Source organism: Athene cunicularia, assembly GCF_003259725.1.
Source record: "Athene cunicularia isolate RWA chromosome Z unlocalized genomic scaffold, athCun1 chrZ_part1, whole genome shotgun sequence".
NCBI lineage: Eukaryota > Metazoa > Chordata > Aves > Strigiformes > Strigidae > Athene > Athene cunicularia.
The window spans coordinates 35,952,340-35,960,013 of NW_020799142.1; the positions used below are offsets into that span (position 1 = coordinate 35,952,340).

The window sequence follows — 7,674 nt, forward strand, 5'->3', positions numbered from 1 at the left end:
TTTTTTTTTTTTTTTTTCAAAACGTGCAGTTACACAGTTTCTACTCTCACGAGCCTTCACTGTTCTTGCACAGAGTTTTCCTCTTTGCTACCGTTCGGTTAAACTTCTGATAATAATAGTTAATAAGATACAAGGAAGATACAAGCGCCTAAAATAGGAATGCAGGCACCTACATCAGAAATTGCTTGGCAACTGCCGAAACATGCGAAATCTCTCTCTCAAATCTGACGTTTTCGTAAGTTCCTGAAGCTCTGCCTTCCGCACCTCAAGCCACCCTGCCTATACCAGTAGGAACCTGGCTCGTAGCGAAGCCCCACTGGAGACCAGGAGGAGGAGTGCCTGAACTTGAGCACAGCTCTGGCACGTAACGAGTTAGTTAACCCAAGACCGTTTTTTTTTTTTTTTTTTTTTTTCCCAGGGGTCCTACCGGGCTCCAGCCTTGGGCTCTAAGGTGTGGTGATGCACAATTCTGCACGGCAGCCTTGAGACAAGAAAGCAGAGCCCTAAACACCACCTGGGAGTTGAATGCCCAGACACGAGGTGAAAGGATCACGGTCTTACTTCTTTTCGCTCTCCTTCTGCTCCCAGGGGTCTCGACTTTTGCTGCCTGTAGCCCAAACCAGGCTCCTGCCTAATGGCCACTCTACTCCTGCCCCGAGAGCGTGACGTTCAAGGCATTCATACTGTGAATCTTTTCAGGTAGAAGAAAGGATTAAACCTTTGCATTAAACCTGCCCAGGAGAGGGCACGTGCCGCCGAGCATGCACCACCACCCTGCCTTCATAATGCAAGCAAAACCACTTATCCCAACTCAATATTTTTTTTTTTTTTTAAATAAATATGCCTGTTAACGCCGAGTTAGGCCTCCAGCTCTGTGTCAGGGTAGCCATCTCCATCATGAAAGCTTCTTTTTTATTTTTTTTTTTCCACATTTTTCCTAGCGATTCATTCTGCTCTATAATGAGATGCAATGATTAAAATGTTCTTGTTATTACATTTCACTTCTCGTTTAAACAGCTGGTTCTCTGCTGATCTGCACTGAAAACATTTCAAACATAAAACATTTATGAAGCCACTCGCAGTTATTGATAATAGAGTGCATGCTTTGATTGCGCCTTTGATTTTTTTTTTTTCCTCCCCCCCCCGCCCCCCCCTTCATTCTCTGTAGTTAACAGCTTTAACGATATTTCATTAAAATCTGGTTCCATGTTCCACAGAAAGATGCAGCTTCAGAAAGCCTGCAGGCAGTGCAATTATTAACCCAGCAAAACCTGTTTCCCCACACCGGACACGCCGCTCTGAAGACGTGACAGTTGTTTGGCAGAACGGCTCTGGATGCCTCCAGTGCTGGCCACGAGAGCTGGCGTTGGAGTTGGTTTTTGGAAGGAGCTGTCATTTCCAGTTTCACAGAGTCTTCTGGTTTTCAAGAGCTTGCCCTTGAACTCTTCACGTGGTGCCCAGCTGCGCGCCACAGATGGATGCGTGAAATTAATATCCTGCGATTTGTTAAGGAACGTGGGGCCAGGGATGGTACCACCCAGTGATGGGATGGAGGGGGGGGTCAGCTCTGAACTCTGCAGTGAAGGGAAAAGGCCTCCTCGGAACTGCTTTTTTCTGGAGAAGGTTTGGAAATATCTCCTCCTCCACCCTCCTGCTGCGGAGAGGCAGAGGCTCCGAGGCTCAGGCAGGGAGCTCGGGGGGCCTGTCCATCACCGGAGACCCCAAAAGTGCCAGCGGGGCACAATCCCACACCACAAATTCTAGAAAGTCTGGACCAAGAGGCAGGTGGGGGTACGGTGTTGTCTTCTCATCCTGGGATCCAGGCACAGGACTCGTGGGAATGGCTCAGAGTTGCCCCAGGGGAGGTTCAGGCTGGACATTAGGAAGAATTTCTTCCCCAAGAGGGTGGTCAAACCCTGGAAAAAGCTTTTTGAAGAGGGGGGGGGGTCAATGCTCCAGACCTGTCAGAGACATTTGGACAATGCCCTTAACAACACGCTTTAAATTTTGGGCAGCCCTGGAGGGGTCAGGAGTTGGACCAGATGATTGTTGTAGGTCCCTTCCAACTGGAATAGCCTAGTCCGTAAATAAATCTGAGACCAGAAATGGGTAAAACTGGAAGCAGAAGCAGCTCATCACCTACACGGATACGTCTCCAATAAAGAAACTTGAAAAAGTATCTTCAGTACACAGCATTTTCACCACCATGCTTATCTTGCCTGACTTTCAGACATTTCCGCACGTACCACAGGGCGCAGTCCTAGGAGTTGAACTGCTGTAACCAACCTGTTAGCCCTGCTACTAAACTCAGACAGAGCACAACATTTTAAATGGTTTCCTACTATTATTTTTTTACACTGTACTGACGGGCTGTATTTGCGGCAGGAAAGCCACGAGACTAAGGACGGAGGAAGAAGTCGTCTTGCAACACTTTGCACTAGGGAGAAAATCTCTCCGTAAATCAAAATTTATTAAGATTTCGCTAATGTCAAGAAGCTACTGGAAAGTAAATACGGGGTGCAAACACGACTGCTAAAATAACGCCATCAGCGAAGAAATAGCCTGCAGTTAGTGAGATAAAATCGTTTGGAAAACAGGCTTTTGTTACAAAATCCATCTGCTTCTGGGTGTCCAAACATGCCCTGCATTTGTTTGAGGGCTGAAAAATGGAAAGGAAAACCTTTCTGAATGGAAGAGCATTTACAACGGCTGGAGGCCCTGCTATGCACTTACGGGAAATGATAGCATCCGCAGAACTAAAAAGCAACTCTTACCGGCTTCAACAGGGACAGAAATTCAACCTTTTTATTTGGAGAAACAGTGCACAGAAAGACGGGTTACAGCAATCCTGGCTCTGGCTCAGACTTCCAGAGGGAGCTTGGATAAATAATTTAATGCTTTTATGCTTCAATTTCCTTCCCATAAAATGGCATAATAATATATCTCCTACCCATTCTTTATCTTACCTATTTATATTGCAAGATTTCTGGGGTAGGAAGAAAGGTCCAGATAAAACAAAGATGAATGCACATCAAAGGGAACCGCGAGAGAATTTCAATGCCGACATCCAAAGCTGGTTTAGAAATGCTTGGCAGCAGCCTGTCTTATAGAAGATCTTCTCTTCGACCTTCCCCTTCTCACAGAGCTCCTCAGTGGGTTACGGCGGAGCAGCTCGTACCCTGCCAACCCCCGGTGAGGCAGGATGATGGCAGCAGCACCCGTGTTTGTGGTGGGAGCTGAGCAGGATGGTTAATCCAACACCTCTGTGACAAAGCGATGGGCTCCAATATCCCCCAGAGACCATCGATACGGAAGGGGCCAATGGACCGACCTCAATTGTTTAATGATTTGGCACTTCCAAACGTATTCGGCCGGAGTACATTCTTTGCTCAGCTGCAGAAGTTCAGGAGTCTGTCTTCTGTCTCAGGTTTAGTCCCTCCAATTAAATTTCTAGAAATCATAGCACAAATGGCCTCGATCATAATTAAAGTCTCTAGACAGGGCTGTCCTACAAATAAAACCTATAGCGATAACCTCCCATTAAATTTGTAGAAATCAAAGCACAAATGACCTCGGTCATAATTTAAGCCTCTAGACACGACTGTCCTACAAATAAACCCTAACGAGATAGACCAAAAGGTTTGAGAAGAGCGTTGTATCACCGCGTTCACCCAGCAGGTCACCAAACCAGGCTCAGAGACGTTTATTTCATTTCCAGCTCATTACCAGTGCCCCAAATCACCATTGTTTTCGGAAAGCTGGAGGGAGACAAACGCATCCCCGGTGGTCTGCGGCTCGGCAGAGATTTTTGGATGAATCTCAGCAAAGGGATGTTCTTGCCCAGGGAAAGATCAGAGAGAGCCAAAGCTAACTGCCAGGCCTGGCTGGTGAAACACCACCCCGAGTCTCACCACCAGCGAGAGGAAAGGACGGTGACATCAAAACTCCCCCCCCCGAGGGATGAAAGGAGGGAGGAAACAGACCCTGGTGCAGAAGAGCTTCCAACTGCAACGTATTTCACACCGGTAAGGTGCCACCTTCATCCCTGTCAAAGGTCTCCCGTGCTTACCCGTACGCCTGGCCTGCCCGTGGGGTAAATCCTGCCCCAAGGAGGGGTGCTGAGCTCCGTCTGTCTATCCTACACCACTCCTGGCCGTGAGGGAGGGGGGGGGGACACCCAGGCAGTGCCTCTGCATTGCCACTCGCATCAGGGACCTCTAAATATGGAGATTTCATGCAAATGGTGCAACACCTTGATTTGCATAGTTGATTAAGATATGCTCATCTGTTCTGCTATTTATTTTTTTTTTTCCAGATAAAAGTGGCTTTAATTTTCCGCTCCTTCACGGCAAGTCAGTCAAAGCAAAGTATTTTCCTCGGCATAATGGTGCCTTTGCATCTCAGCAAACCTGGAGCAGAATGACAACATCCTTCTAGCCAGTGAAGCTTATTATTTATAAAGAGCAATGATTAGGTTGACAAGCACGGAATTCTTCATATCAACCACCTCCATGAAGCACTAAAAGGCAAGAGCGTGTGGCGCAGACAAACCCTCAGCAATGGCAAATCCTTCTTCTCATTTAGAGCGTTTGGAATATTTTCACTGAAGCAGATGATTTCTGGTAAACATGGGTCTTCAGAGACATCAAAACATTTGGAAAAAAAAAAAAACCCGACTATTTTTGCTTCACAAGAAAAACGAAGCAAAGTCATTCCGCAATGCTGAAACCTCCAGTAATGACATTCTCAAACCAAAAGCAACGACATTTTGAAACCAAAATATTTCTTTTCCGCATAATTTTGAAAGCCCCGAGTTTGGTGTAAGTTCTTCACAAGTTTTACATACTGGATGACAGAATGAAATATATTGTTGGCTTAAAGCAAAAAAAAAAATAAAAGGAAAGAGATTGAGAATTGTTTTCATGGTACTTCACAATATAAAATATGAGCCTCCGGCATCACAATTTCCTGTGAACCCCAAACCTCTGGTCCTTGCCCTACTCTCACTATCCTTAATCTATATTTTAAGAGTCTGATGAATAACACAACAGAGTTTGTTTGGGTTTTGTTTGTTTGTTTGTTTGTTTTTTTAAATAAAGCACACAGAAATGTTTTTAATAAAAAATATTATCATTATTATTTCTCAAGTAAATTTTAAGGGCATGAAAAATGGGCAGAGACTATGGTGAGGAGGGGAGATCTGTTAAGAAAAAAATATTTAACAGTATTTAAAATCGCTGGGAAATATCTGTAGGACCCTGGAGAAAGAGAAAAGGGGGTTCTCTGTGGCGGGATGTGCAGAGAGATGTCTGTCAGACCAAGGCTTAGCAGATGGGAGGAGGAGGAGGAGGAAGAAGAGGAGGAAGATGGTTTCCCCTGCAGGTCATAGGGCAGCTGCGGGCTGGAGGCAGCAAGACCGTGCTGAGAGCGAGGGCGACGACCAAGCAGGGAGTTTGTAGTGGAAAACGGGACTAGATCTTCCTCAGCATCTCACTCACCCGACTCCTCCGGATCCCCGGGAAATAAACCACAACTTTTTTCACTGCTTTTGTTGTGTCTCTCACCGAGGATGATGGGACTCCCAGAGACCTCTGACAGAACAGCTCAAAACCTCCCAGGAATGATCAAAAGGTCAGAGCTAATTTCAATCCTCCCCAACCAATGGATATATATTTTTTTTTTTTTTAATTTTCTTTTCCAGAAGGTATAAAAGGACGAGTATGGGTCTCAGATGAGAAAATCTTTCCGGTAAGTGACAATCTCAATAGTGAGAAGGAAAACGACGCTTGAACCCGGGGCTGATTCGCCGTGTGTTGGATGTACTGACAATTCTTCCCAAAGCCTGAAGCCACGGAGATACCAACTGTAGGAAGGATTCGAGGCGTACACCCGATCCAGCACGTATTCCTCATCTGCTGGGTTTCCTCCTCTGTACAACAGAGGACACCAAGATTTAAGAAGGTCCCATGAAGAGGATGGAAAGGCTTTAAATTCAGTTTTAATTACAGTATATCGTATAGCAATGCAACTTTCTAATCAGGCTGATGCTTTTCAAAGAGCTGGGCAGAACTAAAAAAAAAAAAAATAAAATCAAGCAAACAAACCCCCCCAAAAGTAAAGATTTTGATTGCATTATTTCAGTTAATTAAGATGAGTGATGAGCCGCAAGCAATTTGCGGTGCTTGATACTGAACCCAAGACAATTCGAAAATTAACAGTTTAGCTTTCTGGGTTTGATTTGGTTTTTGCTTTTAACTCTTAGTCTACCAAAGGGGTAACAAATTCTCCACATTAGCCAAACCTGCCCTCCTAACTCCAAAAGTAGCCAAATTACCCAAATCTGCCCTCCTAACTCGCAGAAAAAAAGGGCTCGGATGATGTCTTCCGAGGATTAAGATTCCATCACTGCTGTGCCCATTTGGACAGGAATCAAGCGCCTTGCTCAGTGGTGCTGCGTGAGCCAGCTGGAAACGTCACCTTCAGAGAACTTCTGGAGTTAGAACCATCGATTAGGAAGAATTAAAGAAGTATTTCATCAAGTCCTCTTCCAGCTTCAGAGGCTGAAAGCGAGATGCAGGGTAGAAACTCACTCACTGACCGAGACTGGAAAGGTGGAAGATTTTTTCAACTAACTTTAAGAATTTGATGGTGGTGGGTTTTACAGAAATACTGGAAATACTTATTCTGCTGCTTAAACAAGAGGTGAGAATCAATTTAAGCCTCAAGACAGACATGCAGAATATTCTCCTCTCCTCTGCAACTTTTTTTTTTTTTTCCCAAAGTCTCTAGGAAGCAGTACAACATAAACTCTCATCTTTCTCCTATTTAATCCCTCCTTGTTGTCAATGGCTTTTACAAAGGTCTTAATCGGCCTCCCCGTGATGCACAGGGAACCACATATTCATCAGGTGAGTGCAGATGGAGTCACTGAATCTGGCTTAAGGTAGATCTGCATTTTGTTCTGCAAGAGAAATGAGAAATTCAATGGGAAATTGAATGGGGAAAAAAAAAAAAAAAAAGGCAACGGCACTCAAGCTAGCCGGATTCTGAAGAATAAAGCAGCATGAGGTGGTCTTTATTCTCAATTATCAATGCTAACAGCCTCTATTAACTAGCCCTGACTCTTGTTTAAATGTATCTAAAAAGCCAAAGGTGACCCGGCCACCCCCGTGGCACGTACAGACCCAGCCCCGACGTGGCAGAGGCGGCTGGTGATGGTGGGAGCCGCGAACAGGGATTTAAACGTGCTGTAAAAACCAACCCACGGGAAACGAAAGGCAAAATTTATCCTATGGATGAGTCCACGACATGTGAATCCGTATTTTCTGTTGCCCAAGAGAATGTTAAGGATACCAGGGGGAAGGCGTTACCCGTGTTGGGCACAACCAACGTCCTAATGACCAGGCTCGAGCAAAACCTCACCCTGTCCCTGCAGCAACCTCCTACATCCTGCCAAGAGCTGAGGCTGAAGCAATTCTTCTCCCTCAAGAAAAAGACAAAAAAAAAAAAAAAATCACCTTAAAAAAACACCAAACCATGGCTGGGAAGCTAAAAGCAGGAAAAAGACACAGAAAAACGCACATCGCCATCTTTTCCTTTAGGTCTGCCCAACTTTTAGAAAGGGAGATACGTTCCATTAAAATCTGAAGCAATTGAAAATCCCCCCCCCCCCCC

The 7,674-nt window shown here is 45.2% G+C and overlaps 1 protein-coding gene across 1 annotated transcript in view; it reads right to left on the bottom strand.

The window, feature by feature from the left end:
• DCC (DCC netrin 1 receptor) overlaps positions 1-7,674 on the bottom strand; it is a 260,983-nt gene that overhangs the window by 136,149 nt on the left and 117,160 nt on the right. The gene's annotated exons all lie outside the window — the stretch shown is intronic.